Genomic DNA, 11,461 nt, shown 5'->3' with positions numbered 1-11,461 from the left:
TTTCTTGGAACTTGTAATCCATGTGTGACAACGTACCTAGTGGTTGTAATAATGGAGATAAGTGGTTGGACATGATATGTGGAGTGCATAAACTGACAATGAATGACACAACCATAGATTAACTTGACAGATTTGACAATTGGGAAAGATTCGCTGCGGAATGCACGAATCTCCGATTTCGCAGCGCGATCAGTGTAAATTTTGAATTATGCGCTACGAAATCACCTAAGACGTGTCGCACTGTGAAATCACCTAAAGGACTTTTGCGCTGCGAAACTGCTAAAAGGATTTATGCGTTGCGAAAACACTTCAAAGTGGTTACATGCGCTATGAAATCACCTAGAAGTCTTTGTGGCACATAGTAATTTTTAAACCAAACTGACACATGGCTATGAGACCGGTGATGAATGAGAATGACCAGTGATGAATGAGAATGCATATTTGAATCAAGACACCCTAAGACTCAGACTCTAAAAAACAAAATCAAACTTAGACTAGCACCGACCTTTATCATCAAACTAGTATGAGAATTTGGCATCAGAATTCTTAAGTGGTAACAGTGGCTCCACTTGGGATAGTGTGCTCCTATAGTACACTAAGAACTCGCAGGTCCAGTGCTTTGTCCATTTTATGAAAAACATAGGTTTAATTGATGAGAATTCCTTTCCAGCTTCTTTGGCCTTCACCTCGGGCTTGAGCTTTCTGTTCAGCTTGTCATTATTTGCAACAAAAGAAAAACTGATAAAACGGGTATATACAATGTTGTGAGAAACTGGCAGAATTTTGATCAATAATAATGCTTTAAGAAACTGCCATTGACAGGTCCTCCAGCATATGGTTTTCCATCAATCTCTTGTAGAATGTAAGTATTATTTCCATAAAAAGTAGAAATTTGATATGGCCCTTTCCACAAATTTTCAAATTTACCATGTTTACCTTTTTCTTCAATTCTAGCTTCCCATTTCAACACTCTATCATGTATCTGAAAGGTAACTTCTTTGATCTTTTTATCAAATGTTCTCTTGATTTTTTTATGACTTTGTTGATGACTGTCAAACACCTCATTTCTTTTCTCCTGCAAGGCTATCAGCTGATTGATTCTTCTTTGTACAGCATTTGGTTCCCCCTCTAATCCTTGAATCAGCTTCATTACAAGCACTCCAAGAGATGTTGGAAATATGGCTTCAGCACTGTATACTAACTCATATGGTGATGTTCCAATGGATCTCTTTGTGCAAATCCAGTCATCCCACAAAGCATACTTCAATTTCAAATGCCAAGCTTTCTTATTTTCCTGCAGCAGCTTCTTGATGATTCTTACAAGGCTCTTGTTTGATGATTCAGCAAGGCCATTTCCTTGCGGATAATAAGCAGTAGAGTGTCCAAGAGAAATGTGATACTGATGGAAAAAATTAATCATCTTCTTGGACTTAAAAGCTTGAGCATTGTCAGTTATAATCTTCATTGGGCAACCAAATCTTGATAATATATTATTTTCTAAGAAAGAGATAATCACTGAATCATTTGCTTGCCTTGTTGGGATTGCTTCTATCCATTTGGTAAAGTAATCAGTGGCTGTGAGAATCCAGCGATGCTGACCTGATGAAGGAGGATGGATTTCCCCTATAAAATCTAATCCCCATTGCTGGAAAGGTGCTTCAACATATATAGGAACCAAAGGCAACGACACAAGCTTCCTTTTTCCTTCAAACACCTGACATTCATGACATGTAGCTATCCTTTTATAGATATCTCTGAACATAGTTGGCCAAAAATATCCAGCCCTCAAGATCTTGTTTGCAGTAGCTTTCCAATAGTGATGTCCTCCACAATCTCCCTTATGGAATTCATAAATTACTTTATCAGCTTCTTCTTCAACAAGACAATTTAACAATATTCCTCCTGCATCCTTCCAAAACAAATTTTGGTCATACACAAAATATCTTAGAGATTTCAGTTTGACAAACCGGGCTTTGGATTTTGAAAGATTAGCAGGGGCTCTATTATGCTGCAAAACAAATGCTACATCCTTGTACCATTCTGAAACCAAGAATTTTTCATTTATTTGGACCAATTCCTCTTCATTTTCAGCAATTTCTGAGATCTTTGTACTCAAGTTAATATCAAGACAGTCCAAATTTGTTTGTGTCAGCAGCTTGGCTAAGCCTTGACCCTTTACCAACTTTGTGGGTTTAATCTCAATGTCATACTTAAACAATTTTGCTATCCACTTGCCCATTTTTCCATCTGGATCAGCCTGTGTTAAAATATCCTTTATAACAACATTTGGAACATAGGCAACAAATTGAGAATGCAAAACATAGATCCTGAAATCCTTTATTGCTTTCACCAATGCATAGGCTTGTTTCTCTAGGATATTATACCTCAGTTCAACATTTGCTAATGTCTTGCTAAAGAAAGAAATAGGTTGCTCAGTACCTTGGCTTCCCTTTTGCAGCAGAACTCTAGCAATTGTATCTTCAGAAGCAAATGTAAAAATAAGGAATTCTTTGGTAAAATCAGGGCTGATAAGTATAGGTGCTTGTGTGAGTGCCTTCTCGATCTCGTCAAATGATTTCTTTGCTTCAACTGTCCACTTAAAGTCCACTCCCTTTTTCAACATCTTTGTTATGCTTTTGACAACTTCAGCAAAGTTAGGAATGAATCGTCTAACAAAGTTAACTTTTCCAAGGAAGGATTGAATCTCTTTCCTACTTCTTGGCAGATATAATTTTTGAATTGGACTAAATCTATTAGGATCAATCCTAATTCCTTCTTTAGAAATAATATGACCAAGAAGTTTGCCATAGGTTAAAGCAAAAATACTTTTGGTTGGATTAAGAGAAATATCAAACCTTCTACATTTCAGCTGAACTCTTTCAAGGTGTTTCAAATGATCTCTCTTTGAAAAAACTGTGATGTCATCAAGATAAACCACCACTGGTTTGTCCTTTTCTTTAGCAAAAGCAATATCCATTGCTCTCTGGAAAGTGGCTCCTGCATTCATGAGACCAAAAGGCATCTTGGCGTACATAAATGTTTCCCATGGCGTTGTGAAGGCTGTTTTCTCTTGATCATCTGGATGAACAAGAATCTGATTGTACCCTGAGAAACCATCAAGCATAGACATCCTTTGTGAGCCAACAATATTTTGCATAATCAAATCCATCTTGGGAAGAGGATAATTATCATTTAATGAAGCTTTATTCAGATTTCTGAAGTCTATACAAATCCTGATCTCTCCATTCTTTTTCCTAACTGGGACCAAATTAGCAAGCCAATTTGAGAATCTGATTGGAACAATAATCTTAGCATCAAAATTTTTTTTCACTTCCTTTTCAATCAACGGCATAAGAAGATGATTAATTCTTCTTAACTTCTGCTTGAAAGGCTTTTCATTCTCCCTAATAGGAATGGTATGCTGTATAATTGAGGAATCATATTGTTTCAAGTTAGCATAGCTCCATGCAAAAACATCAATGAACCTTTTCATTATCTCAACATATTTAGTCTTCATATCAGCTGAAAGAAATTTTGAAATCTTGACCATCTTAGGCACAACTGAATCTCCCAAATTGCAGCTTTCCACCTCTTCTTCATCAGCTTGTAATTTTGGTGCTTTGAATACATCGTTTTGATCAAACAATTTCTCAAGGGGAATGAGACCTTTTAGAATCAAGTTGTTTTTTAATTGTAAGATTTCAGGCTTTTCCTTTGATTCCACAAACATATTTTGCTGGTCCATTTGAGTGCTCTGAAATTCTTCCTTTAACTCAATGAAATTCATCACCTGCTGATCATCCTCAAAGAATTTCCAATTAATGATGTTATCTGGTATAACTGGTCTGTGACGAACTTCCACCTCATATTTTTCAGAAGAGTGTATAGGAATAATAAAAAGGTTGGCTGAAACAACAAGAGAGTCTGCAATAGAGTTTTGGTCTTTGGTTTTGATACTAAAAGTATGAGCCTGAAACTTTTCCAACATATCCAACACTAAGTTTCTATATGCCCTCATCCTTACATCCTTGGTTTGGTAAGCACCTTCCACTTGTTTTATTACCAATTCAGAATCTCCACAAACAGCAATATTTCTAGCTTTCAATTTTAACAAAGCTTCTAATCCCAAAATCAGAGATTCATACTCGGCCATATTGTTAGTGCAATCAAAATTCAACTTGTAGGAGAGAAACTTACTTTCTTTATCAGGACTTGTGATCCAAATCCCAGCTCCTGCCCCCTCTCTTCCTGCTGATCCATCAAAATATAATGACCACCAACCTGTTGTCTCATGTTCATCTTTTTGTTGATCTCCTTGACACTGATTTTCTGGAAGCTTATCCTCTGATTCCTCTTCAGCTGACTCATTATAAAGGATGGCTGATCCGAGACCAATGTCACATGAATAAATGGGAAAGTTTTGAGGTTTATCTTTGCTGCTTACCATATAAGCCATTCTGGTCTCCCGATACAGCCTCCTTTGCTCACCAAAAACAGGGATAGTGGCATAGGTAAGGTCCATTTGCATTGTGCCCTTGATTTTTGCTGCCCACGATCTTGAGAGAAGCATCCCAAACTTAGGTGGAATGTTAGCCACAACAATGTCCATGACAATTGTTTTTGCTGGAATTTGTGTGAGACCCACAACAACATCTTTAATCAAACCAATGCATTGAACTCTTTTTGAATCAAAGGAAAATAAATCCTTATATGGTCTAGTTACCTCTAATCCCAGTCTTTCCATGATCACCTTGGGCATAAGATTATGAGATGCCCCTGAATCTAACATAGCATTATGTAAAGTCATGTCATGAATGCTAATGCTTATGTAGAAAGGGGGAAACTCTTCATTCTGTTCATCTTCAAGTCTTGGACCCAAGTAAATAATAGGATTATCTTCTTGTACATTTAGGATATCAGCTACTCCTGGTTGTGAATTGAGCATTTCAACAATTTTACTTATGTATTTGTCTACCTTGAGGAGTTCACTAAAGGGGACTGATATCTTGATTTTTGCAATCTCATTCTCAAGGTTAAAAACAGAAACAATCTTCTCAATTTCTTTAGTAGGTGATGGAGCTTGAATAACCTTTTTGTCAGGTGGAGAATCATTCTTACCTTCAACACCCTTTGAGTTGTCCTTCTTATCTTCAACTGCCTTTGAGGCATCCTTCTTGGGCTATGCTTTGCTTGCTGTAATGGGCACGCTTCTATTCCTGAGATTGTACTGCTTTTGCATCTCAAAGATAGCATGCTGATAGCCCTTTAAATAGTCTGAAGGCTCTTCTCCTGATTTGGTCATACTGGACTCATCATGTTCTTCCTTAGTCAAGAAAATCCCTGACACTTCTTCATCAAGACAATGGATGGACTCCTCAGGAATTTCAGGTTCATCTTCTTCATCCACCAAGTTTTGTTGGAAAGGAGGTCTTACTGGAGGATCTGGCTGTTGATTTCTGTTCTCTCTTGGCCTCTGCTGATTTTGGGGTCTTCTGAACTGAGGATTCCTAAATTGAGGTTCTTGCTGTGCTGGGGGAGCAGAGGTATTCCCAAGAGCCAACCAATCCATTAATTTTTCCATGGTCTTCATCATTGTTTCAAACTTATCTTCAGGAGCTGAAGTAGAGGGTTTCTCTTCTTCTTTCAGTTTAGCCTTTGCCATCTTTGATTTCTTAGCAGCAATCATGTTCACCTCCACTTTAATTGCATCGTTTTGCATGTCAGCAAGAGTAGCAGAATCCCTTTCTCTGAGTAAAAGAGAGAAGTCAGAATCAAATGCTTCGGCATATCTCAATTGTTCCAAGGCCGCAGGAGGTTTCAAATGAGTTGGAATAGAATTTTATATTTTATTAAACCTCTTGGAGAAGTTTTGGACAGTTTCATCAGGAGATCTTCTAAGATTGTTGTATTCAGTAAGAGCTTGGACAGGGTTAGTTCTATTTCCCCATTTCCTTAGAAAACTATCTTCAAACTCTGCCCAACTGTGAATGCTTCCAGCTGTAAGAGCCTTAAACCATTTTCTAACCTCTCCAATGAAGGTTTGTGCAAACAATCTAAGCTTCACATCCTCATCATCAACTTCCTCTCTATCCGCAAAATCATTAAATCTGTCTACATGTTCTTCTGCTGTGATATTTTCATCCCCACCCCATGTTGGAATTCTAGCAGCATATTTGCCGGGAAGGTCATGTAAAACAGCAGGGAGGGCTAATGGAGCATACCTAGCAGGTACAACCATAATGAATGGAGGAGCAGTGATGACAGGTACTGTAGGGATAGTGGAACCAGAACTGATATGAGGTGGATTTCCTAGTGTCTGAGAACTACTAGGACTAGCAGAGGCAGAGGATAAAGTGCTGATACAAAAAGGACTATTTGGACTTTGCAAACCACTGACAAATGTACTCCAATTTGGAAGGGGTAGACTAGTTTTAGATTTGAGTAAGACTTCAAAAGGATCAAGCTCTTTGAGTTTATTTAAATCTTCCTCTTCTAGCAATAATTCTGAAGTAACAACCTCCCAAAATTCCTCCTTATCTTTTTGTGACACTAAGGATGAAGTATCAATACCTCTTTTTTGTAAATCTAAAATAATTCCAATAAGTTCTTCTTCGTTTTCAGACCTCAACAATACCTCATGAATCTTATCATCAACAATTTTGTCCTCAGGACTTCTTGAAAATTCAGAGAGCAAAGATTTTGAAAAAGATGGAGTACTTGGTCTTTCAGTAAATCTTTGTCTGCTCCTTGAAATGGTGTTTGGATTGTCCACAGGAGTAGGTGGATTTGGGTAAGGATTGCTCCGTGTATATCTCCCTCTTGAAGCCACCTTTTAAACTTTGAAATTGTATGGAGTCACTAAGGTAGAATGCAGCCTCGGAAAGTCTTCTGAGCTCCTACTACCTTCAGAAGTTCAGTCTCTTGTTTTTGGGAATGAATAATCTTCAGGCTCCCGGCAGATGCACCAAAATGTTATCTCAAAATCAAGCCCTATAAGGCTGCAGACCAGGAAGACTTCAAGTAACTGTTTCAAACCAATCTTTTAGCTAAGGCTTAGCCTCCTTAGCCTGAGAGGGCTCCCTCAAAGGATTGAAGGTTTTCGATTATGATTAAGATGGCTAACTCTTTGTGAAACAAATAGGAATGAAGCTGGTGGAATCAAAATTAACAAGCATCCATTGGGCTTATGGAGTCATATGTCATTTAGCATTAACAGTAGAATTGGCTTTGCAATAAAATCAAGGCATTCAGATTTCAATATAGGTATAGTACACCAAACACAAAAAGGACAGTTTACGAGTATATGAAGGAAATTAGAACACTGCAAGTGATTTCTAAGTAATCAAATACTCATAATACTATAGGCAACATAAAAAGACAACAACAGGAACACATACATTGAACTCTCTATGATTCTTGAGCAGCAGAAGCCAGTACTGTATTACCAAAAGAAATAGAGTTTTTACATAAGCTTAATAACAGAGCTTTTTACATAAACTTCCAACTCCTATTACATTTTCCTTTCTCCTATTTATAAAGTTCTTCTACCTGATTGAGATTCCTCCTCAAACCTGAGGGGAACTCGAAATCTATTTCTAATGACACTTGTTCAACTTTTAACTTCCTATTAAATGTAACAAACTAAATCAAGTAGGAGTCTAACTCCTTATTATGCTAATAATAGCCTTGATTACAATCATTCTCATTCTTTGACATCTGGTCCCTTTTTAGTTTGGCTGTGGTGGATGTTCAAAGCTCCATGCTGGTCTTCAATGTCACATCTTCTCCATTTGCCCTGAAACATAGGAAACTACCCCTGTTTATCGGTCTTTGGTTTGCCTCAAAATGTTCGAATCCAAAGAACCATGCCCTTTATCTTTGATTATCCAAAATATAACAGATTGCCACGTCTTTGATGTGCTGTCAACCTCTTTTATGTGTAAAGGAAAAAGCTCTTCCATGCTGTCTGACATATCTTGGACTGTAGTAAATGTGCTCACTTTATGACAAAAAGTTTAGAGTTTGGATTCGAATACATGTTTCCTCCACCTGTCTTGACCTTGTTGAAAGTTGATAGCTTCAGATGATCCCTTGTAGATATTCCCTTTTCAAAATTCCCGCTTGTATTTCAAAACCGGTTGACTGATATTAGATTGTGTAGCTTCAGCAGTTTCGTAGCGCGCTACGAAACTGCTGAGCTTTAGTCATCATCTTCAGCAGTTTCGTAGCGCGCTACGAAACTGCTGTGTTGTTCCAAAAATCATAGTTTCAACCCAAAATTTTGCTATTTGAGCCCTTTGCTGTTTAAACATTCTTTCAACTGCTCCAAGGCCTTCCAAAACTGAATGGAAATATAGGATTCTTCAAGAAAGATTATACCAAGCAAAATCATCAAAATTTGAAACATAGCTTTACTTGAAGTGGGATTTCTTTAAGGAGATTCCTTCAGCTGACTTAACTGTATCTTTAAGTCTTCAATTTGTTTTTTCATGACCTTGATCCTAGATCTGAGGTTTGTATTGACCTTTCTGATAAATTGAGCTTCCTTTATTGCAGGAACAGTTCAGCTACGGAATTGAACACTAAAATGAACCACCTCGGGAATTTGAAATGTTTGGTCCTCCCACTGAGCTTGCATTTGTTTAAAATAAGCCTCCTTAACTGCAAACTTCCTGGCAGCTTTCTTCAATCTAGCAATTTCAAAGTTAGCATATTCCAATCTCCTTTTCAAGTCTTCCACACTATCTTCTTCTTGAATGGCAACTGCTTTGCCTTTATCCTTTCTTTCATGATGTCGTGTCACCTCCCCTATTTCATATGCTCTTGGCAGTATCTTCTGTACTTGTTTAAACTTCCTTGTTATGGTTCTCCTGGGCTTAAAAACGAATTGCTCAACCTGATCATCAAACTTGAGTTTCTTCGAGGCTTTGACCCTCTTAGCCTTCTCTTTTCATGACTGTATCAAATCAGTTTGAACTAGTGGGGACTGTTCAATGTCAATGGCTTGCAATAAATCATTTAAGTCTCCCTTTGAAACAGGGCTTTCTTCAATACTCACTAACTTACCTTTTTCTTTAGCCACTTGGCTCCTAGTCCTTCTTCTTTGAACTCCTTCACCTGTGCTTGATTCATGTGCAGTTTCTTTGACCTGAGTTTTCTCTTTAAGGGATTGTTGGGGTGTATCCTAAATAGTCAGTGGCTTGGTAGATTCTCTTACTTGTTTCCTTGCCTTTAACTTTGAAAACCTCTTGGATCTTGTTTCCGCCTGAGGACCGGTTGTCATTGAAAGATCTTTTGCAGCTTGAGGGCTGAGACCGGTCTTGTTCTTGAAACCAGACATGAATATGAATGTGTCCCAGTCTCTACTTACTCTCTGGAGTTCATGCAGAACAATCAACTTAACCAAGCCATGATGGAACAATGAAGTCTCACAGGCTTCTTTTCTTAGCTGCACCTTGTCACACATTTTGCTTAAGCTGCGGAATAAGTAAAAAGGTAGATCAATAGATGTCTTTCCTGTGAAATGCAACAGAAGTTTAAAGTGATATGAATACACTTTGTTATATCTCCCTTCACAAGTAAGGTACTCCTGTATACAAGTAAGCAAATTTGCATATGACTCTTTGACATAATTTCTAGGAACAGACTTGCTTAGATCTGAGTTAATGAACTCCTGCTTTAGAAATTCTTTGCACGGGGACATGTCAAATTTGAAATTCTTGAACCAACTTTCTTGCCCTCTTGGAATCTCCGTAACTGTTGATATCATGTCTGGTGAGACCTGCAATTCTAGCATACCAACCTTTGAGTTTAGTCCTGTGAAATTCAGGGCAAATTCCTTAGTAACTTGTGCATGACCTCCCTGGAGTTTCTTGCAAAAATTCCAGCATCCAGCTTGTTTAAATGCATGCTCGACTTCTCTGTTCTTCAAGGTTATGTCTAAACCTTCAGGCTCGTTTCTCAAACATTTGCCTGATCTGTGGTCTTTCCTTTCTACCGATCCCTCCATGAAGGTTTGAAACACTGTTGTTGCTCAAATTCCAGTCTCTGCCTTGTTTGAATGGCTGCCTCGCTTGATAACAATGTATTCAAATGGAAAACTTGCAGACTTGTTCCTCATGCAACGAATACAATCATCATTAAGACTGTGAATACATGGCCTTTCTTGGAACTTGTAATCTGTGTGTGACAGCGTACCTAGTGGTTGTAATAATGGAGATAAGCAGTTGGACATGATATGTAGAGTGCATAAACTGACAATGAATGACGCAACCATAGATTAACTTGACAGATTTGACAATTGGGAAAGATTCGCTGCGGAATGCACGAATTTCAGATTTCGCAGCGTGATCAGTGTAAATTTTGAATTATGCGCTACGAAATCACCTAAGACGTGTCACAATGCGAAATCACCTAAAGAACTTTTGCACTGCGAAACTGCTAAAAGGATTTATGCGCTGCGAAAACACTTCAAAATTGTTACATGCGCTACGAACTCACCTAGAAGGCTTTGTGGCACATAGTAAATTTTAAACCAAACTGACACATGGCTATGAGACTGGTGATGAATGAGAATGACCAGTGATGAATGAGAATGCATATTTGACTCAAGACCCCCTAAGACTCAGACTCTAGAAAACAAAAAAAACTTAGACTAGCACCGACCTTTATCATCAAACTAGTATGAGAATTTGGCATCAGAATTCTTAAGTGATAACAGAGTCCAAGTAATCAATGATAGTTACTCATCACGTCCTCATCACATGATGATGTGGAAATTATAATGTAATTACATAATTATTGTAAAGACAAGGAAGTAGAATTCCAAGGGTCATGTATGGACAAAAGAGCCATGTGAAGAAGTCCAAAAGACATGTAATTCCAAGAGTCATATGTAATTCCAAAAGTCATTTGGAAGTTCAAGAGTTATAGAAGTCCAAAGGTCATTAGAAGTTGGAAAGTCAAGATTCATGAGGATATGAAAGGTCATGCCTCAAGTTATAAAAGGAGCCTCATTACCCAATATTATGGCTTTTAACCTTGGCTTCTCCCATAAGGCATTAAAGAGATAGATATAGTACTTTTGGGGATTAGGTAGTGGCTCAAATGCTCCACTATTGGTGCTAGTGATGTTCATTGTACTTATGTATCTTGGAAATTTTGCTTAATGCTTGAAGCCATTTGGCCAACACATTTTCATGCATGAATCGTGGATGTTTTGAGACTATTCTTCTAATTTTTGTGGTTTATGTTAGCTTTCATATGTACTAAATTAATTGAACTATTCTAATGACTTTGGTGCTAAACTTGTTAGAAATGTGTTGTGATGATTTAATGATTGTTTCATCTATGTGAGCTACTTCGCTTGATTCTTAACGATTCTTTCTTGTTTATGTGTGTGTGCCTCCACTAGATTAGTACCATTACTTTTATTTTAGAGGCTCACTTTCTCTCCCTTGCA

Source organism: Pinus tabuliformis, chromosome 9, assembly GCF_031772625.1.
Source record: "Pinus tabuliformis cultivar Carrire ecotype Pingquan chromosome 9, CPIR1, whole genome shotgun sequence".
NCBI lineage: Eukaryota > Viridiplantae > Streptophyta > Pinopsida > Pinales > Pinaceae > Pinus > Pinus tabuliformis.
This window is presented reverse-complemented; position numbering follows the sequence as displayed.